At 37.4% G+C, this 26,623-nt stretch overlaps 1 long non-coding RNA gene across 1 annotated transcript in view; it reads right to left on the reverse strand.

Annotated features, from left to right (window-relative positions):
- LOC115302026 overlaps positions 1–26,623 on the reverse strand; it is a 231,708-nt gene that overhangs the window by 126,760 nt on the left and 78,325 nt on the right. The window lies entirely within an intron of this gene.

Raw genomic sequence — 26,623 nt, forward strand, 5'->3', positions numbered from 1 at the left:
AAAGGGTAAAATGTCTTTGCTTGTTATCAGAAACTGATTTATCACAGCTAAGTTTTTCTATGCTCGAATTTCTTTGGGAAATTTTTTAAAGTGAAGTTGATTTTAAAGGTAAAAAAGGTAAAACCTGTTTAATTTGAATGATTAAGAGAGCACAGATGAACATCACTTAGAAAATGTTGCAGAACTGGGGCACCTGAGTAGCTCAGTAGGTTACGTTTCTGACTCTTGATTTCAGCTCAGGTGATGAGCTCATGTTTTGGGAGATCCAGCCCCACTTTGGGCTCCACGCTGACAATTCAGAGCCTGCTTGGGATTCTCTCTCTCCTTCTCTCTCAGCCCCCTCTCCGTTTGCATGCACGTACTCCCTCTGTCTCAAAATAAATAAATAAACTTAAAAAAAGAAAAAGTTGAAGAATTATCTCAGAAGATAGGATACAACAATGCTTTTTCAAAAGAAAAATACAAGTATTGCTATTCAGGCAGTCTTAGGAGTAGAACTTATGAAGGGATCAGGGGGTAAGGTAGTAAAAACTGAAAGAAATGTGTTAAAACCCCTTCTGTGTCCTGAACCCTGGGGGCTAGAAATCACTGTCTCCTAAAAGAAATGGTATCAATGCAGCTTTAATGTGGATGTATATGCTATCGTTTTTTAAAAAAAATATTCATGATTGAAATTAAAAACATAGGGACAAAGTTAAAGTAGCAAATAATCTATTAGTATCTCTCCTTTTGTTGTCCAGTTTGAAAAACATGGCATTAAAACACAAACATGTGCATGCTTATGTGTGAAGTATGATGTGTTATATACACACACACACATACTTTTTTTTACCTAATTGAAGTTTGACAATTGGTATGAAAGTTATAATATTCTCTTTTATTCAGGATAATAAAAATAGAGTGTTTTAATATTCATCTTATGAATGTTCTGGAGGATTTCATATGCTCAAGTGCATCCTTCAGTGATTTTGGCTTTTATAGAAAGGTGGTAGGGACATCTAATAATAATTCACTTGGACACCATGGAAAACCAACAATAAAATAACACATTATTGTAAAATGTTTTAATAAGAATTATTATAAAATAACTATAAGCTAAGATTGCCTTAAGTGGTATTCTCCTTAAATTGATTAAAATTTTAGTTAATGCCAAATAGGCACTTATAGACTCTTAAATTCACCATCTCTAAGGTGGGAATCTAAATTACTATCTGTAAATTGTGAACACCTATTAGTCAATTCATTTTAAAAGGACTGATTATAGACTTTTAGGAAAAACAATAATGCAACACTGAGCATCAACATATTCAATATTATGGACAAAAAATCTATTGTATTATGTCAAAATAAATGCAAATGCTACTTCCTTGTGGTTTTCTTCCTCAATAATCCCTTGGAAAATTATGTAACCTTATATTTTATAATCTTGTATTTCTCTAAAATGGTTTACATGCTAAATGGCTTTGGAGGTAAGAATAAATCCTTTATTACTAATCCTTATCTTCCATTTTGCAAATGTATTTACTCAGAGTGTGTGCAAGGAAGGAGAAAATATCTCAATCAGCCTCTCAACTATATCTGAAAAAGTTCAAATCTATCAGTTCTGAAGGGCCTAAAAATTGCTAACTCTAAACCTTCCCACGGTGTGCTGAGAAAAACCTTTAATAAAAGTAAAGAGTAGAATACATCAGGAGCAAAAAGGAACATACTACCCTAGAGGGTCTTACACTTCCAGGTACAGCCCCATATCCATTCTCAATGGCAGAGATTCTTTGTCATTAGATTATAAATCAATAAGACATGTATAAGGCATCTTGTTTTCAAGGTTGTCCAGTCAAAAGTTTAGAGAATTATTTTTTTAAGTTTATTTATTTATTTTAAGAAAGAGAGAACGAACAAACCAGGAATGGAGGGACAGAGAAAGAGAGGGAGATAGAGGATCTGAAGCAGACTCTGTGCTGACAGTAGAGAGCCCCATGCGGGGCTTGAACTCACTAACCACGAGAGCATGATCTGAGATGAAGTTGGGTGTTCAACCAACTGGGCCACCCAGGAGCCGGTAGAATTTTTTTTATACCTTTTGTAGTGAAAGCCAGGCTGAGCGGGTTGAACCGAGTATAACCCATCAATCCACCTCCAAACAATGTGGGCAATCTGGCACTGGACACCTATAGGGAAGTTTCAAATTTTAACTTGCATTTTATTTTATTTTTTTTAATGTTTTATTTATTTTTGATACAGAGACAGACAGAGCATGAGAGGGGGAGAAGCAGAGAGAGAAGGAGACAGAACCGGAAGCAGGCTCCAGACTCTGAGCTAGCTGTCAGCACAGAGCCTGATGCGGGGCTCGAACCCACGAACGTGAGATCTGACCTGAGCCGAAGTCGGAGGCTTAACTGACCGAGCCACCCAGGCGCCCCACACATCTTCATTCTTAGCCAGTGTCGGTCCCAGATTTCTAAGCATCAGTTCTCTCACACTTACTGTTGAAAGAGCTAGAAATGGTATCTATCCACTGACACTGAGCCCTGAACCTTCTAGAGGAACATGCAAATTCATAGAACAAAAGTCTGATATTTAAATTTGGTTAGAATTAAACAGCCTATACATTTAGGATTCTTTTGGTAGAGTGACGAATGTTCACAAACAATGAGGCGCTTTGTGCTTTTTCCATTCTCGCTGGGAGCACTGAGTGAACACATAGTGATTTTGGACATGGACAAAGAAACAAAGAGGAAAGAAGGAAAAGAAGAGGAAAGTAGAAGAGAAAGGGAGAGAGAGATGTGGAGATGGAAGGAGACGGAAAGAAGAGGAAGAAAAATCTAACTTATGCTAATTGTAAACACAAAATAAAAGATTTTTGTCTTTTGGCAATCTCCCCAAATACATCCATATCAAAATGAGAAAGAATCTCATAAATTTCAAGAATGACTTCCTAAAGGTAGAGATATAAGTTATCAGAAAAACAGAAGGATAGTTTTCACTAGGGCTCAAACAATAGCAGGAACCTCAGTTTACAACAGTACTCAGCTCTGTATAGTGTTTATATACATACTAAATAGACAATTCTCTGGGTGTGTGTAGTGGGGGAGGGCAGTTTACACATTTTAGAACTCATTAGCCTAACTGGATTTCTTAATGTTATTTTATTTTTAAATCTATTTATTTTGAGAGCGAGAGAGAACCCACGGCTGTGCAAGCAGGGGCAGAGAGAGAAGGCAAGAGAGATTCCCAAGCGGGCTCCTTACTGTCAGCACAGAGCCTGATGTGGGACTCAATATGAAGACTGGTGAGATCATGACCTGAGTTGAAATCAAGATTTGGAAGCTAAACCAACTGAGCCACCCAGGTGCCCTCTAATTAGATTCTAAATCTGATCAAAGAGAAAAATATCATAGGCAAAATCACGGCCTCAAGGAAACAAAATATTTGCTAACTGTAAATGAATAATCTCTATAGCAATTAGGTAAACCTAGTAGAGAGAATATCTTTCCAGGCCGCATCAATGGCTTCTTCATTTTTCAAAATAACACCATGTGCTTCCAACATAAAGCCATATGTCTCCTATTTTCAAAAACTGGAGCCTTATGTGTTCTTGATATCAACTTCACAGACAAAGAAATGCACTTACTGTGGCTGGTTTTCTGGGTCGGAGTCCATAGAATTCCTTGAGAAAACACTGGAAAGAAAATATGTCCACTCTAAGACTAGGAAACATGTAACTCTATACAATTCATGTTTGTTTCTTAGTCAATGAAAACATCTTCCTTATCATCTTGAGACACATGCATCATCACATGATGGTCCTGCTCTGGGGCAACCATATACATTTGCTCTGGGAAATGGCTTAGCCTGATATAAAAATCACTGATCATATCAAGTAATTTTCACACAAGCTGGACTAACTGATGTGACTTATCACTCTTAATTGAAAGCACCTCACTATAGAACAGAAGCACCTTGCTCATCACTCATTCAGTACAGACATCTTCCTTAAATTCCTTTCTAAAAGATACATTCAAAGTATGAAGAGAAGTCAGAAAGCTAGCATCTCAAGTAGGTACTTGTTACAATGCTATTCCTCCTTCTCTGGGCTTTCTGAAGTCTGGTTTACAGTTTCTCCCTGTAAGTGTTTTAAGAGTTTATCATCTCTTTTATTTCCCACTTCCTGTTATTAGTTCTCAACATGGGGGAGGGGAAAGAACATAACATTTATTTACCCTGCTTCTGGGTGTTGTAGATCTTGAGGAATGAATCCCAGTCTCTTTCAGCTCTCTCACAGTGGAGTGGCTAAGACGACTAAACACTCCTAAAAATAAGATCTTTTCCATTGCCTGCTATATTCAGGGTTCAATTATCTTGGATGATTCTGGTAATTCACAATTTCTATTCCCGTTGGTAGTAAATCTTAATAGATGCTCTTATGTATTTGCATCATCAAATGGTTCAAATGGGTGTATCTGTCTGAATCCTGATGTCAAGAGGCTGCAGAGCATCAGAAGTAAAGATGCCCCTCAAAAAAGAGAAACTTGAAGGGTTCAATGAGATTTTCAATAAATATGAATCCAACTCTCACACTAAAACATCTTAAGGGGGCATATTATAAGATACTAAGTTTCTTAGTTGTTTGTTCATTTGCCCATTCAACAAATATTTTGTTTTGGTGCTTCCCAGGTGGGTGGCACTCCCCTGGTTGGGGACATAGGGTGTCCTCGTGGAGCTCACATTCTAGTGGTGGGAGACATTCAGTTAAAATAATGCATATAAAAGTAAACATTATGTTAATTATTGTAGAGAAAAATAAAGTAGAGAAGAGGAATAGCAAGGACTGAAAGGAAAGATTATTAGTTATTGAGCAGGAAAGGCCTTGTGAGGCTAAAATTAACAAAATATCTCGACAGTGGGGACCCAGATTTGTGTTTTGGAGAAAGAAGAGTATTCAGAGAGAAGGAGCCACAGGACAGCTTTGTTCAGCTTAAAGCTTAAATTTCCCTGGCATCTTTGCCCTGCCTGAGCCAGCAACAGTACAGCAACCAATAAAAGCTTGACAAAGTTGTTCACAGAAGAGTTGCAGTTTTCTCCATTTTAAGTATTTAAAATTGGTTTAATGTAACACAATAACATTTTAAAGCTATTATTATTGTGAAACAATGTAAACCTTCAAAAAAGTAAACAGAATATGCCAAACATCCATATACATACCATCTATACTTAAATTTAATCTTTTTTAAAAAATGTGTTATTTTGAGAGAGACAGAGAGGGAGAGAGAGCATGCCCAAGTCAAGGAGGGGCAGAGAGAGAGAATCCCAAGCAGGCTCTACAGTGTCAGTGCTGAGCCCAAGGCAGGGATCCAGCCCACAAAATGTGAGATCATGACCTGAGCCAAAATTGAACTCTCAACTGACTGAACCACCCAGATGCCCCTTAAATTTAATCTTAAATTTTTGCCACATTTCCCTTTTTTTTTCAGGAAGTCAAGCATCTGTAGGAACATGAACAACACTGACTCCATCTTTAACCCTCCATCTTGCTGATGCCCAATGACATCCCACGGAGCTACGAGTTCTAGGCTCCCTTGGGGTTAATTCAAGCCCTGATCCAAATGAAGAAAGCCTTGTTCTGTTTTTTTCCTTAAGTGAAAACATAGAAGTCTCCACTGTAGAGAGCTAAGAGACATGACTGGCACACAGATGACCCTGCTGTAGCTAACTACCCTGTGACCTCACCACCATGTCCGTCTTTCTACAGAAGCTGGGAATTAAGGTCCAGACCTGGTGGAGAATAGCTTCAGAGAATGGGGGCACAGAGTGGCCGTGTACCACCTGGACTGTCAGTCCTGTTCCCTCTCTGTCGGTAAGTTACCTTGAATAAAAGTACATTGCGGTTTGCGTTTACTTTGGTTTCAAAGAACCTTCTGAGTCTGGAGAGTACCTACCCTCCTCTGCCTTCTAAGAAGCATCACAGAGACAATGAAGACATTTATGTATCTGAATTACTTCGGGTTTATCGCTGGAAGTAATAGAAAATAGTATGAGGATGTTGTATAACAGTATAAAGATAGTATGAGCCACATTGTTGGCAGATGCTAACATGGAGACTGCTAATATGGTTGTGAGCACACAGAAGATCCAGCAGTAAGTGGAAAATACTCCATCTAGCATCAGCATGAAAAGAGTTCCCACAGTGAAAAGACAAAGTATAAGGGAGGGAACACTATAAAAAAGAGACTCAAGTTCCTAGAACTTCAACTTGCTACACAGGTAATTCACAAAGCACAGATCTAGCAAAGAGCAAAGACTACAAATGTTGCCATATTCTCTAATGATAGGATGAGATAAACACACAAAGTAGATCCTTATAAAAACAAAATGGTGCTCAGGCAGGAAACAGTGCAGAGGCCATGGAGATCCCCTGGGAGAAATGTCCAGTGAGCATCTACATGAGTATATGGAAAAGAATTAAGTTAATCAGGAGTATACAAACTTCTTCCAATAAAGATACCAAGTAGAAATAAGGAATGACATATCTGGCCAGCAATATATGGAACCAGTGTTTGCTGCCTTAATCAATACGGAGCAGGTGAACAGAAAGCAAAAGATGGCCATCCTATCGTTATCTCAGAACAGAGCTATAGCTAAGGAGATATATTCAGGTACTACAGTTGGTATGGAAACAGCAAGAATACCAGCCCCCACATCCTTGAGCTATCTGGAGTGCTAATACTTGATGACATCAGTGAAGGGAAAGAAAGCCCAGGGACATGCTCACATTCTAAATGTTGATTCTAATGCAGATCAAATGAAGTGTCTGGTAAATTGCAGCAGAAATAATCATGAAGCCTGGGTCAATTGTCCCTCCAATGATTTGTTCCAAACAGTTCCAGTCCTCTCCATCAAAGCAGTTACAGAAATTCAGCCTCTTCAGCCAGGAATTGGGTAGTCCACTAATTAAAGTGCAGATAAAATTTATGGATAACATTTTAAAGGCTCAGGACAGCAAAGACACAGGTAAAGAAAGAGAAAAGTGATCACGGGCAGGATGTAAAGCCGCGCAGGTGTGCTCGGCTTCTCATAGGATAACTGCAAAAAAATCTCAGCAAAGTCCCATTGACATCAAGGGTTGGCAACTCAACTAAACAATTGCACAGCATTCCTCAAAAATCTGTTCCTTTGGAAGAAAATTTTTGAAAATATATTACTGATTAATTTTTAATGGGAAAATATACTTAACTGGGTAAAGTTATATAGTAAATAAAAGGCATAAATTATGGATAGAATGAAACACTTTCCACAGCCTCTCTAGTCTTATATCAGTCTGCAAACATACAGCCCACTGACCCACAGAGGAAAATAAAATTGTCCATCAGCCTAAAGAACCAACATAATAGCACTTTCCAACTCAACTTTGGCTCTGTACTTTTCTTCCCTAATGCTTTTAAAACCTTCAGCCTGTGTTTTTTAATCTAAAGCAGTGGTGTTATTAAAAATTTAAATCTAATTGTCATAAGACTACTTTACCTAGTTGGGATTTCATATGTTCTTAATATATGATCAGAATGCAGAATTTGGAGTTGCCTCTCAGTTGTTGCTATAATTAGACTTGTAACAGGGTTTCTCAGCTTTAATGTGCATATAAATTATGTGGGGATCTTGTTAAAATGTAGATTCTGTTTCAAAAGGATTGAAGCTAAACTGGCTCTAAGATTATGCATCTCCAACAATTTCTCAGGTGCTGCGGACGCTGTTGAGGCAAGCATTATACCTGGAATAGCCAGGACTTAGATTTCACTCTTACCATTCCAATTCCAACCCTGTCCATTTGATAGCTTTCATATTAGTAAGTGAAGTCAGGCCTGGACACAATGTCAGAAACAGATGGGAAATTACCATCATCTTTAAATAAACATTATCTCATACCCTAAAGAAATTGAAGAATTTGGGGCACGTGGGTGGCTCAGTCAGTTAAGTATTAACCTCAGCTCAGGTCATGATCTCATGGTTCATGAGTTCAAGCCCCGCATCAGGCTCTGTGTTGACAGATCAGAAGCTCAGAGCCAGGAACCTGCTTCAGATTCTTTGTCTCCCTCTTTCTCTGCTCCTATCCCCCTCATGCTCTGTCTCTCTCTCTCCCTCTCTCTCTCAAAAATAAATAAACATTAAAAAAATTTTTTTAAAGAAATTGAAGAATTTTACCCAAAACCACAGTTTTCTTACAGGCAATTTGTTGGATCTGCATAGACGTAAGCAGGCTATCCTTTACATGCCATAAGCTTGTCTTAAACGCTTTGTAATATTTTTTTAATTAACATGTAGCAAGAAATAGGCCCCTGGAAGTTACGAACCACAAAACAATAAAGAAGTAAACCCTTTTGTTGAAAAGCTCCAATTCCCATGTTAACGTCTCATTCACAGTCTAATCGTAACCCAATTAAGAAAATTAAGATAAGTAGAAACATCTGGAACAGAAGGCACTCGGAGTGAAGTGTACCCTCCGCACTCATTACTCGATGGAGATCATTACCCAACTCTACACACAGTGCGTGATATTTAATATGATTGGGCTAATTTATATCTGAAAAGAACAAGAGAACCTATGTAACGAAACGAATCGACCTATTAGCTTTGATTCTTTAAACGCTCCGTTATTTGATTTTTCAAGTGTAGCCACGTGATGAGCCTCGGTAATGGTGTTAGTCTGCCTAATGCATATCTCACGGGGCTGTTGAGAGGACTAAGTGAAATAATTCACATAAAACCCTTAGATTGTGCCTGGTTTGTGCAACTGCTCAGTAAGTACTAGCTATCTTTATATTTTGGGACCCAACACTTTGATTATTATGATCCTAACCTCTCTTCAAGATCAGCTCCTACACAAGTTTACACTGTAATTCATAGATTGCCCAGTGTGTATATGCAGGGTATCCCACCATCCCAGCGGGCCCATCGACAATTATGCTGTGGAGTTCACAAAAACAAGTAAAATAAATGACAGGAAAATATAATACTTTTGATATGTACAGCAGTAATGAAAAAAAGCTAAAATAATAATGGAGACGTAGTTTCAAATTATCTTTGTGTGTTTCCATTTTAAATGAAAATTCAAAGACATCCCATTTTCTCGTCTGAAGTCATGTTTAGTTGTTATCTATGGCTTCTGCATTTTGAGTGGATAGAGTAAGCAAACATAATAATGCAATATATTACATGGTATCTAAGGACTGCATGCTCCCATCTCCTCTACACACACACACACACACACACACACACACATTAGACTACACATTTAAATACGTAGTTTTGGGAATATGACCATATTCCTCCGCAGTGAGATAAATTTGACCTCTGTCTATATAATACTAACAGGACTCTTCAGTTTGATGAAGACTGGAACACAACTCATCAGTTTCATGAGAGGAAGGGTTGGAATTAGCCACTAGTTCACGGATCTCACTGATCAATTCAGTCAGCTTATCTGATCTGGTACCCGTAGGGGCGGGGGAGCCTGCCGGGGTCAGAGAGCTTCAAGCACTGCTCGGTTAACACTGGAATGAGAATCGGTTGGTAGCATAGGCATTTCAGGGTTGAAGAGAGTTCTCAGATTCTGTGAGCAAATGACCTATCAGCTCTATGGTGTATTACCAGAAAAAAAGGAACAACAACAACAAACACAGAGGTACTCTCCGGGACATATGTAATGTGTTATATCCACAGGACAAATGGGCTAAAATTCCCTTTCTGACACAGCAACCTCAGATCCCGAAGAACAAAAATAATATATTCATGACTGGGTCTTGATTTGCATTAACATAGCTAAAGGTAAAATTTTACCCCTTGTGTTTATGCTTCTCAACAATCTGGTACTTAATTTGGGGGAATTTCTATTTCCAATATCCCTAGGCAATATGCATATATAGAAATGTTCAGCGACTTAAAAGTGACATGGAAGCAATTCTGTGTCTCTTTCATGACTAATGAAAATATAAAAAAAAATTTCTAACTAGCTAAGCTTGACAAGTTTAGATTTATATTCCACAGCCTGATTATTTATAGCCCATCTATTTCCATACTAACTACCGAACAACCAAGTAGTCAATGATATTTGACTGTTATTTTGAAGATTTGTAACTGAATTAGTTTGCACATTTTGTTTGAATTGTTTTTTCCCAATAAAGTTCTTATTTTTTAAGAATCTAAAGAAAAATAATTGACCATGCGTAGTATTAAGAAATAATGGCTCTTAAAAAAGAATAATTTCAAATAAAAAACAGTGAATTTAAAAGTAACTAGTGCTTTTTATTCTTATTTTTATTTTTATAAACTTTATTTTATTTATTTATTTAGAGTGAGAGAGTGAGCACAAGTGAGGGAGGGGCAGAGAGTGAGATGAAGAGAAAGAATTACAGGCCAGCTCTGAGTATGAGCCTAATGCAAGGCTTGAACTCACAAACCGTGACATATTGACCTCATGTGAAAAGGATAGTCTGATCTTAACCAACTGAGGCACCCATATGCCCCCCAAAATAACTGGGCTTTTTAAAGGACCAATATTCAAAAATTAAATATGCAAATTAATCAGTATTGAGATAATATAGAAATATTAGGAAAAAGTGAAAATATAGAGTTTCTGTGAAATAGCTGTGCATAGACCCAAACTTGTAAAAACTGTCCTGGGTTCTCTGACTCCACAAATGCTCTTTTTCCTCTGCCTCCCTAGCTACCATCAGTGGAGCCTGGTCCCCCCTACAATTCAAATACTTGTCTAGGGAGTTGGAAATAAGTGTGGGTCTCTGCAGAAGTGGTTCAGGGTGATGAAAGAAGCTTCCACAGCTGCTGCCTTCTGTGCATGGATTGCAAGGAAAACTTAGATGTCACAGCAGCGGTGATGCATGATGAGGAGATTTACTTGCAAATCTTGCTATGGAAAGAAGGATGGGCCAAAAGGCTATAGTGACAGCGGGAACACTAGCCTGCTCAACATGGAGAGTGGGGACAAGCTAGTGGGCATCAAACCCAAGTATGTTCAACCTAACACGGCTACAGCAAATTTAGAAATGTCTGGCAACTTCTTTTTTTTATTTTTAAAAAGTATTTATTTATTTTTGAGAGAGAGACAGAGAGAAAGGGAGGCAAAGAATCCAAAGCAGGCTCCAAGCTCTGAGTTGTGAGCAGAGAGCCCGATGTGGGGCTCAAACTCACTAACAGTGAGATCATGGCCTGAGCTGAGTCACTCAGGCACCCCAGAAATATCTGATGCTTCTAAATTTGCTTAGAAATATGGAGGTACTGAGAAGTGTTCCAGACATGGGGATTATGTATATGCTGCTGAGAAGGTAACTGGAGCTGGAAAACCCTAGCACAAAAACTGTTTCCTAAAGCGTGGGAAGAATCTTGAATCAACACCTCTATGAAAGAGGATGAAACCTGTAAAGGACACCATGCAAAGAACTTTAGGCCCAAGAGATAGGCTCTGGCCAAGGAGTGAAGCCCTTGTTCATGCTCACCAAAGGTGTAAACCCAGAACCAAGATCATGCACTGAGAATATCTATATAATCTAACTACAGTAAAATTCTATGAGCACATAAGTATCACCCTGTCCATAGATAGGCTGACTGACCAGCAGGAGGAGAACACTGCATCCTTTTGCCTTATTCATCCGTATTTTCAAGAACCATTTATTTTACATTAAAAATTGTTAATTTATTTTTATGAGACAGATCACAAGTGGGGGAGGGGCAGAGAGAGAATGAGGCACATAATCCCAAGCAGGCTCCAGGCTCCCAGCAGTCAGCACAGAGCCTGACGCAGGGCTTGAACTCACAAACCACGAGATTGTGACCAGAGCCCAAGTCAGACGCTTAACTGAGTGAGCCACCCAGGCACCTATGTTTCTTTTATATTTTAAATAAAAGTTTAGCTTGAAAAAAAAAGCACCCCTATGTTATATTTATAATTCAAATATAATATTTCAAAAGCATTTCAGTTAATATTAAGGAAATACAGTATTCCATTAAGTCTCAACCTTATTTGTGCTCTTTTGTAACTGAGAGAAGATTCTAAGTTTCGTTAAAACTTTTAACTTCATTTTAGGGCTTAATTTTCCTATCCACCTTTTCAAATACATGTAGGCTATGAAAGGCACCCAAAAAAGTCTACAGATTTTCTGTCAAAAGCTGAGTTTGAGGAGTCTTCACAGACTGTAATGGTCAGCAGTGACAGAAAGGAGTAGGAAGGGTAGCAGAGAGAAGATTTCCAGGAAGCATATGCTTTCTAGGAAAAGTAGAATTTGATTCTTTCCAATATATGCTTGATGTGTCCTTCATACCATATTCCGCTGAAAATTTCACCAGTGCTGTTCATTGTCTCCAATGTGTGGCGAAGAATCTACCCTTTGAGGAGATTTCTCTGCTGATTTTATCGAACCCATGTGATTAATTTTGTTTTCTCCCCCAGTGATGAACTTTGAAATCTGTTTGTCCCTTTACCCATGATGCCCCTCTTTGTTTAGAACACCCTCCCCCTTCCATTCTTCTAATTAACTCCTTTTCCTTCTTTTGGACCCCGTTTTGATCTCACTTCGCCTAAGTCGGGATGGCTATTGTATTGCAGTAACAAATAATCCCCAAATTTCATGATTAAATCATCAAATGTTTATTTTTCATCCATGTCATATGTTTGATGTAGGCTGGCAAGGGGTTCTGTTAATTGCAGGCCCTCAAGGCTGGCAGAGTCCTATCTCATCCTTTCAGGATTGAGATATGGCCATTCATCAGGAAGGAAATGCAATGCAACATGCAAAACTGGCTCTTCAAGCTTCCACTCAAAAGACAACAGATTACCTCTGCGTGTATTTCATACGCTGAAGCCAGTCACCTGGACACACCTGCCTCAAACAGGAGTATTAAGAGTACAATCCAGCTGTGCCCAATGGAAGAACCAGGCATCTGTGACTATTGCTTTGTCATCAATGGGATAAAAACTGCATCATCTTTGCCCATAGCAGCACTGACTTTGTAGCTTTTCGATTCTAAAGGTATATCCTGAGTACCTATTCTATGTCTAACAATTACTTCTTTTCTAAGATTATTTATTTTGAGACACAGAGAGAGCAAGGGAAAGAGAGAGAGAGGAGAGAGGAGAGAGAGAGAGAGAGAGAGAGAGAGAGACAGACAGACAGACAGACAGACAGTACATGCACACCTGCATGTGAGCGAGCAGGAGCAGGGAAGGGCCTGAAAGAAAGGGAGAGAAACTCTTAGGCAGGCTCCAAGTTCATGCAGAGCACAATACGGGGCTTGATCTCACCAACTATGAAATCATGACCTGAGCCTATATCAAGAATATGATGCTTCAGGGACTGAGTCACCCAGGAACCCCTATTTCTAACAATTTCTAGGTAATGTATTTATTACTAAATAAGTATAACATATAATCCTCACTTTTGAGGAGAACAAGAAATCAACCTTCAACCTTAAATTAATTAGCCATTCAATCTCTAACTTGCAAAACTAGAACATGCCTTTGAGGTGATTTTTTTCTTTCCTTTTTAAACTTCGAGGGCAAACATTTGGCAAATAGTGAGCTCTCATAGCCAAGTGTAGAGCAGCATTAAAAATAACTCGTAAAAGTGAGCAGAGGGTGAAAAAACGTCCATTGCCTAGCTAATTAGCCTACCATTTTCTAAAGCAGGGATATATTCAGACACATTGAAACACTTGCCATCAGACTGAGGAGGAGCCTAAATTTTCACACGAGAAAAGCATAAAGGAGATCCCAGAAAGAATTACCATTTTATTTTTGACTGTGGCTTAGCAAAACCCTGAGATGTCCCATAAGAGGGAAACACTCTCCTCACTGCCCAAATATAGGAGACTATGGAGGTGTTAATAACAGACCTGATGATGCCCCGAGGGGGTAACATCGGCACACAGGCTAAGATTCCCAGCGGCTGACTGACAACTCTCCTTGAACAGGTAGTTCTCGGAAGGCAAAACCGAGTTTCTGTTATCACTTGTCACTGCTTCTCCAATGAACGCTGCCTGGATCTGACCGGCAACCCCTCACCCACCCCCATGCCTGCGCCCAAACTGTACCCAAATAAGCTTACAGAATAGTGCGAGGAAGAACTTTTGTCTTTTGTACTAGTGCCATGTCTGGGCCCAGCATACAGATCCTTTCTTCCTGGGTGCTAGTCGTACAATCAGACGATTTTTCTTGGGCTTCTCACTGCATTGGTTTGCAATTCGTTTTGTGTTTTATTATTTTGCATTAGTTCCACGAAAGCTTATAGTTCCTGCAAGTTTTTACCTAACTTAATCTTCCTGCTCACTTCTTTATATGCGAAATGCTCTGAGGTTAATGGAGCTACATGGACATATGGCAAAATCACTTTGCAGAAGCATAAATGATGAGTCTTAAGGAAGTAAAATCACATTTTCATTTGCATACCAAGGAAGAGGGTCCTGAACTCTTCTTTGACACAGTATAAAATAAAATTTTAAAACTGTAAATTAATCAAGTTAAGATTCTGCATTGATTCTTATCTATTGCAATTCCTTTAGCATCTTGAGCATTGTGGATTCTTTTGTAAATATTAGCTTCTTCAGTGAATGATGATAATAAAGTCAAGGTATTTTGGCAAAGCTGTAGCCAATTCAGGTTTATCCTACTGCCCGACACCTCTGAGAACCTCAATGAAAATAGGCATACAAATAAAACCGTGTGGTGGAGAGGTATTTCTTACCCCATTCACTTCAGACATTTGCACACGCTTACTTCACAAGGCCTTTTAAGCCTGTGTACGGTGGTGCTCTTTCTTTTACAAACAAAACAAAACAAAAATGCTAGGATATCTCTCTCTTCTGTGCACTTATGAAATACCATTTCTCCCATTGTCTTTTATTTTACATGAAACAAATAGGGTTATTTTAAAAATCATAGTAACAAAGGAAAATTGACCTTAAAATTTTCACTTCTTTTGGTCTTCATCATAGGCTTTAGCTAGCAATAGACTTGCTTTTTCAGAATAATAATAATACTTGTATAACCATAAAAAATCATCCTTGTAAAAGTCAAAAAAGAGAGTAGTCAATGATAAATGCTATCATTTTAAAGACTTGTGCTCTGGTTTGAAAAACATTCCCTTTTCCTGTTGATACTTGTACAAATAAAAATCAAGATGCTAGTATCTCTCTGAATTTTGGTAGATGTGCAAATCTGATCAGTAGAAATATAAGAACTATATTTTATTTGCTGGTACAGGTCCATAATAAGCAGACAGCTTTGACATTTATCTGTTTATTGCTATTAAAAAATGGAAGCAAATTACTGTTTGTTACCCATTCACAATTAAGTATTAAGTGCATATAAATATGTAGTAAACAGTGTCATGGGCCTCAGCATCACATAAAAGATATAAGAAGAAGCAAATAATAACTACCATAGAGAGATGAGTAGACAGACTCTTCTCTTCTGCCAAAGGAGAGAGGCAGAGAGACACTCTGTAATTAGGGCTGGCTATGGAACAGTGTGTGGCAAGGCTTGTCAGAGAAAGTGATTTCGAAGCTGATCTACAGATCAAAAAGTAGTGTAATAGATGGTTGGAGAAAGAGAGTAAATGCCTGAGGGGGGTGTGTGTGTGTGTGTGTGTGTGTGTGTGTGTGTGTGTGTGTGTGTGTGGTGTGGTGTGGTTTTAGCAGAAAGAGAAATACAAGCAGCTGAAGGGACAGAGGAGAGCCATCTAGTTATGAAAGTCTTATAATAAGGTATGAAAATTTTATCTATGAGTAGGACTGGCTCCATAATTTGCAGAATGAAAATACGAGACTCTTTGTTCAAAGATTCAGAATTTCAAGATGATAGAGCAGAACATTAAATCAAATATAGAGCCCTTTTATAAACAGGACCTTGTGCATGTTCATGGCACATGCTCATTAAGCTGGTTCTACCTAAGATTAATAGGAGATTATAAAGGTTTTAAGTATGAGAATACTAAAAGGTCACTTTAGTTTTAGAAATATTCCTCTGCTTCTATCACAGAGTATGGCTTGGAAGGGAAGTCATATTTGAAGTAGGGAGACAGGCCTAATGGCTAAAAAATAATTCAGATGATAGACAATCTTGGCATAAAAAACTGCCATAAAAATGGAGTTAATTACAACATTCTAGGATGTAGGATTTAAAATGAAGAATATAAGAATTATGAGAGATTGATGGGAAAAGTAGGCAAACCAAGAATGGAATTCAAGACATATGTTTGAGAATAAGGAATATAAGAAATGGAGAAAAATTAGAGCATGAAGTGCCATCCTCATTTGATTGGAAATTATAGTGATCAGTTGTATATATGCTGTGAAATAAAAAAGAGATATATACTAAAAATAGAAACTAGAAAGCATTGGTATTCCTAAAAGAATTTGAATGGTGGTATTTTTGAGACAACTTACAGAGACTATGTACAGTGAGTAGAGAATAAGGCTATAATTAGAACCTAGAGAAAAGCTAACATGAAATTTTTTTAAGAAAAAATTCTGAAACAAAAGAGAGAAAGAAATAGAAAAAAGGTAAAGAAAAACATAGGTGGGAAACTAGAAAAGTAGGTATCATAGAAGCCAATGGATTTTTTTTTTCAAGAAGCAATGTGTTGTCAATGGTATAAACTGAAAGAGCAAGTAAGGTAGGGACTGAAAAAGATTTTCTGATAAAAAATTCACAGTGGAATTGATGTAATTGGTTTCCAAGAATGTGTAGGTATGTAGGGTGGTGAAGAAAAAAAAAGTGAGTAGCCAATTGAAGAAGATAGGCCCTGAAGAGGGCAGAAATATGGTAATCACAAAGCATAGCTAAGAAGAAAGAATAGGAAGGAGCATTGGATAGTGGAGATAGGAAAGGACGGCAGACAAAATGATGGTTCCCCAAAGATGTTTAGATCCTAATCCTGAAACGTGTGACTATATCACCTTACACAGCAAAAGAGTCCTTGCAGATGTGATTAAGTTTACTATCTTGAGATGTAAAGATACTCCTAAATTATCTGGGCGGGCTCAATATAATCACAAGAATTCTTATAAGAGGAAGGCAGGAGTGCCAAAGTCAGAGCAGAAGGTGTGAGGATGAAAGCAGAGATTGGAATCAGATGACTGCTGACTGGGGGCCACAAGCAAAGAAATCTAGGCAGCCTCTAGAATTTGGAAAAGGCAAGGAAACAGATCCTACTGCCAATGCTTCATGAGGAACAGAACTCTGTAGACACCTTGATTTCAGTCCTCTTAACACCGATTTCAGACTTCTGAGCTCCAGAACTGTGAGATAGTAAACTGTGAGAAACTAAGTTTGTAGTATTTTGTTACCATAGCAATAAGAAAATAATACAGAAGGTATTAGTACACAGGGGAAAAATGTAAAATATAGAAGAGGGGAAATCAATAGCAGCATAGACCTGAGAAGCGGGAGGAGATGGAATCTGAAGCCAGTCGGAAGAGTTGAACCTGGACAGGAGGAACCAGAGGTTGTGGGTGCAGAAAAGCCTGGGCTTTAAGAGGCTGGCAGTGGGTGGAGTATAACAAACAAGAAGAGAGGAAGTCGTCATGTGGGAGGTTTGTGAACAGATAGAGGGGTTTGAAGCAACTTGGAGACTGGATTAGAAAGAAGCCTTGGAAAATGCAGAGTATTTCTAGGAAGTGTCGAAGGCTTTTGTAAAGATAGAAGTCCACTCATATAAACGAGCTGCTTAGTTGTGTGATTTTATTTATAATTGCTCAGAAATTCAGATTCAGAGAAGTCAGAGGGTTGGATTGAGTTTTAGGTAAAACATCAGGGCAAAGTGAATTATACTATTGGCAAGATGGTGGCGACAGGGATTGGCCCTGAGTTCTAAATTCATTTGCTCTTATCTGCTGCTAAAAGAAGTTGAGACGTTCTCCCAAGGAAACACAGCTAGTAGGAAAAGGCAATATGGCACTCAAACCCCAATTCATCCTGATCTGAAAGTTTATGTTCTTAGCTACTTCATCATATACCTGTCATTATATATCAAAATTGGTGGGAATTTAGAATTCAGTGGTGGATAAAAAGAGAATAAAGAAGAAGCAGCAAACAGATTAGGATAGTCACAAACTCATTTTTGTTCCTTCAAATAATCTTGAGCTCATTATTTTAACACCAATTCAGAATTATTCCCCAATCCAAAATTCAGAATTATTCCCCAATCCATAAATGTAGCCACTGCTATCTAATTGGGATGCAGGGCTACTCATGTATAGAATATCATGCATGTGTTTCATTCACTAAACAAAAGCAAAATATTTTGAGAACTATGTTTTACTTTACTGGTAATGACCAAATGCTGAAGAAACTTTCAAAGTGTTATTTAGATATCTATTTTAATATGAAGTTATAAAAGTGCATTATCTGAATTTCCTTCAAATAGTCAAAGTGTAAGCTCAGGCCTAGGAAGAATGAGGAGCATTAATTTCTGTTTGCTCAGGATGCCTGACTTAAAGATCTATTTTGCCATTATTTTGATCAATGAGCAGTTTTGGTGGGGGGAAGACCCCCCCAAAGACTTCCAAGACCCAGTGGTAGGCATATATATGGATCTGACTTTTTCATTCTTCCTTCTATGGATGGATAATTAGTCCAAAAAGCAGTCTAAAGCCCAAGCTGGCCTAATAAGAATCGTTGTTGGGATTTTTACTGAAGATATCTGGAAAAACACATGCTTTTTATTTTTCTCTCTGGCATGCCAACCTCCAAGGAACATATAAATTGGCGGTTGCCTGGGGCAACTTGTTGCTTTATTTCAACAGCATCTTTCTGAGAATGAAGTCAAACAGAGCAGAGAAAGGGAGAAATAAAGAGTTCTCAATGACTGAATTCCTGAAGCTAACCACGCCTGAAGACAGTGTCATCTTTGGAGTCATTAAGTTCTCTTCTGTGCTAAGGATAGATAGAGCTGTGTTGTCACTTGTAACCAAAATAATCATGACTGAGAAAAGAGAGTAAGTGTATTTTTTTCTTTTGCCTTTATTAAGGTTAGTAAACTCAATGGAGACTCAATGGAAAAAATCTATTAGTTTGCAATCTCTTCATGAAAATCTTAATCATGCCACTATTTCAACAATGATTTCACATCAGAAATAATTTTTATTTTACTTTTAATTAATTAGTTTATTTTCAGAAATAAATTTTAAACAGCTTCAAGTGCAGTGAAACTTTTCTAACCGAGTCTCTGTCTATTCAAATGATTGTACAAGAGGAGTATTCAAGAGATTATGTTATAAAAGACTGAAAGTATGAATTTAGAAATATAAGCCAAAAGAAGAGTAGGTGAAAAGCCCTAACTAGAAATTTTAGGAAATAATGTTTTTTTATTCACCAGGATGATTGTTAATCTTTCTATAAAGCCATATGATCCAAAAACATAATATGGCAGAAATAATGAATTTTGGAAATTTCAGTACTGTTTATTAAATGTAAACATTTTAAGGAAGCATTTTCATACAGCTTACAGGAATTTATATTTCTATATTTAAGCTCTATCTTGCAGGATGTTTTTTGCTATATATCTCTTTAACATCTACAAGGCAAGGTAATATTAAGAGCATATACCATAATTTATGCAATATTTAAAGTCTTCTTAGAATATTAAAGGTAAAATGTTTATGTATTTAACATCAAAAAATCTGTAAGCTCATGTAATTCTTACCTATTATACAAAGAATCGATATTAATACTAAATAATTATAATTAAATTTCCCAATTAATAACCTTACCAAATTTATTCTAAGAAGGAAGACTGTCAACTACCACATTTAGCTTTGTCAAAACTTTGCAACCTCATGACCTAAAGCTCCTTAGGGACTTTAAGAATTTTAGATGAGACAAATCCACTAGTTACTAATTTGTGGTTTAGCTGACTTCCATTTTCAAAGACTGTTTTTTGTCATTGAGAGATGTCAGTTTGAGAGTAGAGTGCATTAGTATAAATAATGCAAGACAGGACATGTTAATATGCAGCTAAATCACTTGTATTATGGAAAATAGAGTCTATGTGGTAAAGGTCATACTAGTGAAGTATACATACATGCATGCAAACATATACACTAATATAACAGCAGGAAAAAATCAGTCTAAATGTTCTCCTAGGAGTTAGTAGGCAAAGGAATTAGATCATTTTCTGATCATTTTTTATCTGTATAATCTCTTTTGCACTTATTTATTGCAATGATTTTGGTTTGTCTTTATATTTACTATTGCTATTAATAATTTTCTAAAATACTTTTTTCTCAATAATCTGTTGCATTTGATAACTGTCATCTCTGAATGTTAAAATCGACTATAGTCTATTTGTCTATTTTTAAATTTATCTTTCATCATGCTTTAACTAGATGCATGCTATCTCCATTGTAAGAGAGCAAATAATTAATACTGATTATCAATTATGGTCTTTAATTATCTAGTGTAACTTTCACTTAGTTATCATCTTAGTCACTTTTAATAACAGAATAGGCAAGAACAAGAACATGTTTCCCAATTGTTTATAAATCAGTTCTAAAGGGATAAATAGTTCTTATTTAACAAAGAAAAATATGCTAGTTTCTGGTTACTCAAACTGGTCCCTGCACCCTGAAAGCAACATTTTAAATATGTTTTTTAATGCTTTTTATTTATTTTTGAGATAGAGAGAGACAGAGCATGAGCAGGGAGGGGCAGAGAGAGAGGGATAACAGAATCAGAGGTAGGCTCCAGGCTCTGAGCTGTGAGCACAGAGACCAAAGCGGGGCTCGAACCCACAAACATGAGATCATGACCTGAGCTGAAGTCAGAGGCTTAACTTACTGAGCCACCCAGGCACCCCTATAAGACAACATTTAATAATGAATCCATCACTGTCTATAATCTGATAAAGACTTGGATATACACAGACTAATTTGAGCTGGACACACACTAACTAGGCGCATGTAGACTAATTGAGAAAAGCCCAAATGTTAATATGCTAATTTGTACTAAAATTGCAAATGTGCCAATAATACTGGTTAGTGCTTTTTTTTTCTGCAGACTACTAACACGTAAAGTCAAATTATAATTCAAATAATATAAAATCAACAAACATGTGAACTGTGACTTATCCTCTTACACCCAAGGCAAGTTATATCAAGCACCACATTATCAAAAGTTTGGTGATCAGGAAAGCAGAACAAAGGAATTAGTAGATATTAAGAAGTCTCTTTTAGCCAGCTAGCAACAAAACTTATCTTTCACTTTGGGAAGACTTGATAAAGGAGTGTGAATGTTGGAATCTGCGTATCTACATGCACATTGTCCATGACTAACTAAGAGAGACTCAACTGTGCTTACTTTTACCAATATTTCATCCTGATGTGTACAGCATGTCCTTAGGAGACCTTCCTTGGTGTGAAATTAAATTATGTCTTTTATAACACTGGAGTGGTTACTTCATAGCATTTGGCTAAAGTCTGAATTTAAATAATTACTTAGTCAATGTCTACGGAAATGTAAGCTCCAGGAAGTTAGGGTTCTTACTTATTTTGATTATTATTTTATACACAATGCTTTACACACAGTAAGCATTTGGTACTTTTTGCATGTTACAAATGACAAGCAAGCTTCAGTCTCTAAGTTGGCCTTGTGCTACAATCTGAATGGGTCACATACCTCCCCACTCAAATATTGAAATCCTATTGTCCAATGTTATGGTAGGAGGAAGTAAGGCCTTTGAAAGGTGATGATTAGGTCATGAGAGTCTCATGATTGGGCCTAGTGTACTTATAAAAGAGACTCTTTAGCGCTTCAGTAAGAAGGCACTGGCTGTGAACTAGAAGAGGGCCTTTAACATGCTAGTGCCTTGATCTTGGACTTCCAGCCTTCAGAATTCTGAGGAATAAATTTCCACTGTTCATAAGCTACCTACTCTGCGATATTCTGTTGTAGCAATCCAAATGGACTAAAACAGTTTGATATATGCTTGATCAAATTTTGATTTATTAAATTCAAATTTGTCTTCCCAAATACCACTATCGTAAGAATACCATGATTTGGGAGCGCCTGTGTGGCTCAGTCAGTTAAGTTTCTGACTTCTGCAAAGGTCCAGATCTCAAGGCTCATGATATCCAGCCCCATCAGGCTCTGTGCTGACAGCTCAGAGCCTGAGAATGCTTCAGATTCCATGTCTCCCTTTCTCTGCCCCCACACCCCTCTCTCTCTCTCTCTCTCTCTCTCTCTCTCTTAAAACTGAAAAACAGATGTTAAAAGAAACTTAGGCTCACCTGTGTGGCTCAGTTGGTTAAGCATCCAACTCCCAATTTCAGCTCAGGTCATGATGTCACAGCTTGTGATGTATGCATACTCTTAGAAAAGTTCATTTTAAAAATTGTTTAAAAAGACAATATTTTAAATTTTTAATTTATTTTTGATACGGAGAGAGACAGAGCATGAGGCGGGGGGGCAGTGAGAGAGGGAGACACAGAACCGGAAGCAGGCTCCAGGCTCTGAGCTAGCTGTCAGCACAGAGCCTGACACGGGGCTCAAACCCACCAACGTGAGATCTGACCTGAGCCAAAGTCGGAGGCTTAACCGACTGAGCCACCCAGGCGCCCCTAAAAATTGTTTAAATGTAATGAACTGTTGAATATATTTTTAGTCACCTAATTATGCATGTCAAAACATCTAGTGAGTTCACATGGGAAGTTATACATAAAAGGATATGTATGTGTTTCCAGACAAATAAGAAGCAATTTTCTATCTGGAAGTTTAAAAGTGCAAGACCATTCAGTATCTCATTCAGTTAGAATTCTCCAAAATAAATAAATAAATAAACAAATGTACAAACCAACCAGGCAACCAACCAGGAGGTGATGTTTCAGTCAAGGTAGTTATTTGAATGTCCATACCTCATAAATCTGTGAAGATTGCTTAATTTAATAACAATTTGGTTTGTGGTATATTTCAACTTATATGTTTCTAAGTGAATTGGTTATGTAACAGAGACTGATTTTTCATTAAGTTAACTCATTAGGTTTTTCCAGACTCTAAAGGCACAGAAGCTCTCAAATGTATAACACTGGGTATAGTAAATGCTCAGATTTCCCCAAAGTGATCTTTATCATAGAAGACACCTTACTATTCCCGTGAGAACACATTTTCAACACAGTAGTACCTGCTAAACTTGAATCAAAACAACATATTTATTGTTACATGTTTCTAACGATAGAGTAAATAAAATTAAAAAGTCAAGGTTAATTATTAAAAGATTGAAAGTAGGGAGTGGTAGATATTTATATAGTGCTATGGACTTTCATTTTAATATGATTGAATCAATACAATACAAAAGTGCCATAGTGTTATACAAATATTTAATAACTGGAGATAAACAGATATGGTCACTTAGGAAACTTAGTCATTGATTAGCCTGTAGATGACAGATAAATACCAATGACAATCAAGAACTATGGAAGATCTGAACTTCTAACCAACTCATGAGCAAACAATGTAGCCTGCTATCATTGGAGAGATCCTGGTAGAAGACACACAACACCTAGGCCAGAGACAAAGGAGGGTTGATTACACAGAGTAATAGCACTGCATCACTTTAATAAGTCAGACTGAGAAAGACAAATACCATATGATTTCACTCATGTGCAGAGTCTAAAAAACATAAATGAATAAACAAACAAAAATGGGAAAGAGACCTATATATACAGACAACAATACTAAAGTTTGCCAGAGGAAAGGGCAGGCATATGGGCAAAATGGTTAAAGGGGAGAGGGAAACGCAGGCTTCCCGTTATGGACAGTGTAAGTCACAGGATAAAAGGCACAGTATGGTGAATAGGGTCAATGATATTGAAACAGCATTGTACAGTGACAAATGGGATTTATACTTGTGGTGAACACAGCATAATGTGTAGGGAAATGGTACACTTGAAACTCACGTAACATTGAGTCAACTACACTCAAATTAAAAAAATGTTTTAAATATATCACTTTGTGTCAGTTTTCAGGCTCCAATTTTCACATGGCAATGTAAATACAGCCTGAGGTAACTGCACAAGCAAAGTATTTGATTACAGAAGAGTACTTCTGGGCATGGGCAACCCCAATCTTTTATAGTAAAAGTAAGCATGCCCAAAATTTGTTACACTGGTTCTATTTTCCAAGGATGTTTATTATACAGACATCCTTGAAAAGTAACTCTGGACAAAAGGGCAGTTAGTGTCTTGCTAGGAAGACATGCAGAAATATGAGAGATCCATGAAGAATTGGACCTCAATAATGTCTCTTCAAAATAATTGAACAAAGATCACAATTGGGCATCTTTGTTTAATTAATTAATTTAATTTAAGTTAGTTAATATACAGTGTAGAATGGATTTCTGGAGTAAAGCCAGTGATTCATCACTTGCAGAGAACACCCATCTCAATCAGTTTAGATTCTGGAATAATCAATAAACCTGCACTTGTACTTTTGGATACTGAAGGATGACTGCTGTGTAACATACTTACCCATATCTGGAGCTCCATTTTCCCCTAAGAATTGTCTTAACAAAGTCTCTATCCATTTTCTAGAGTGATAGTTTTGTTTAAAACTTTTTAAAGACCCAGAATTTAAAGGTTTTAGACATCAAGAAATAAATGTATATAATAAGTAAAAGGAGATTGATGGATTTGGAGTTAAAATCAGAGTAGCATTTCTGAAATTTATTTACCTAATTCTAAAAAAAAAAAAACCCATCATGTCCATTAATGTAACTGTCTCTATCACTATCGCATGTTCTGCCTACTTATTCAATCAAAATAGATTTAATTTAGTGTACACAGTGTGACTCTGGATTTGTACTTCCCTGATGATGAGTGATGTGGAGTATCTTTTCATGTGTCTGGTAGCCACTCTGGGAAACAGTATAGAGACTCCTCAAAAAAATTAAAAATAAAGCTACCCTAGACCCAGCAATTGCACTACTATTTACCCAATACAAAAATACTGATTCAAAGGGCACATGCACCCTGATGTTTACAGCAGCAGTACCAACAAGAGCCAAATCATGCGAAGAGCTCAAATGCTCACTGACTGATGAAGGAAGGAAGAAGTGGTGTGTGTGTGTGTGTGTGTGTGTGTACGCGCGCACGTGCGCATGCGCGCATGTATGTGTATCTTCACTTTTGCAAATGGCAAGATTTCATTCTTTTTGATGGCTGAGTAATTATCCATATTCAGCCATCAAAATCTTGCTATTTGCAAAGATGTGGATGAAGCTATAATATATTATGCTGAGCAAAATAAGTCAGAAAGACAAATATCATATGATTTCAGTCACATGTGGAATTTAAAACATAAAAGAGATGAACAGAGGGGAAGGGGGAGAAGACGAGAGGGAGGCAAACTATAAGATACTCTTAATGATAGAGGACAAACTGAGGGTTGGTGTACGGGTGTTGGATGCGGGGGTGGGCTAGATGGAGTCCCAAGGAGGGCACCTGTTGGGATGAGCAGTGGGTGTTATACGTAAGTGATGGATCACTAAATTTTACTCCTGAAACAGATATTACTGTGTGTTAACTAATTATAATTTAAATAAAAACTTGAAACAAAAACAATTTTAAATGGAAAGGAAAAATAATATATTTTGAAATAAACAAGATGACAAGATGGAATATGGGGGGAAATTTCATAGTGTGGAAATGAAGAGATTTTCTACAGATGAGGAACAAGAAACACAAAGGAAGTCATACTGTGAAGTCCCTAAGGAAAAGCAATTCAGGCAAAGAAGGGGAAGGACAGGTGCAAGTGTTAAGGCGATCAAGTGGAACAAAGAGCAAGTCTGTGTGATTGGAGGATGGCTGAGAATCTGGCAGGATGAGGCAGCTAAGGGGCCTGAAGACTAGAGTGAGAAGTTGGGAGTTTATTTCATTTTTATATCCAAGTCATTTAAAATTTTTTTACAGCTGGAAAGGGATTTTTTTTAAGTTTATTTGTTTTTGAGAGAGAGAGAGAGAGAGAGAGAGAGAGAATGAGTGAGGGAGGGGCAGAGAGAGAGGTAGAGAGAGAGAATCCCAGTCCAGAACCTGACACAAGGCTTGGTCTCATGAACCATGAGATAATGACCTGAACTTAAATTAAGAGTTAGACGCTAACCAACTAAGCCACCCAAGTGTGCCAAGATACATTTGTATTGGATTTTTTAAAAAATACTGTCATTCTGAATGTGACATGAACCAGTGATTGAATAGAGACCAGAAACTGAGGCAGGAAAGTTGGCATATTTTGACATATTTGAGTTAGTCCCAAAAGCACATGATGATAGATTGGATGAGGAAAACAAGAGTGGGAAAAATAAAGAGTGCTCCCCAAGTTATAGACTCTGCAATGCTACTACTGAGAAGAGGCTCATGGGAAAGGATACAGTTATAGTGCATAAGGACACACTAAGTTTGAGATGCCTATTAGATGTGCAACTGAAAATGTATAATAAAATATTGGCTTAACCATCTGAACATACAAATTGAATAATCATCACATATAAATATTTTTTACAGCTATGGAATTTATTAGATGCAATCATTCAGGGTGGAGGTTAAATAGAAAAGAAAAAAAATTAGTCTAACGAGC

Source organism: Suricata suricatta, chromosome 9 (genome assembly GCF_006229205.1).
Source record: "Suricata suricatta isolate VVHF042 chromosome 9, meerkat_22Aug2017_6uvM2_HiC, whole genome shotgun sequence".
Classification (NCBI taxonomy): domain Eukaryota; kingdom Metazoa; phylum Chordata; class Mammalia; order Carnivora; family Herpestidae; genus Suricata; species Suricata suricatta.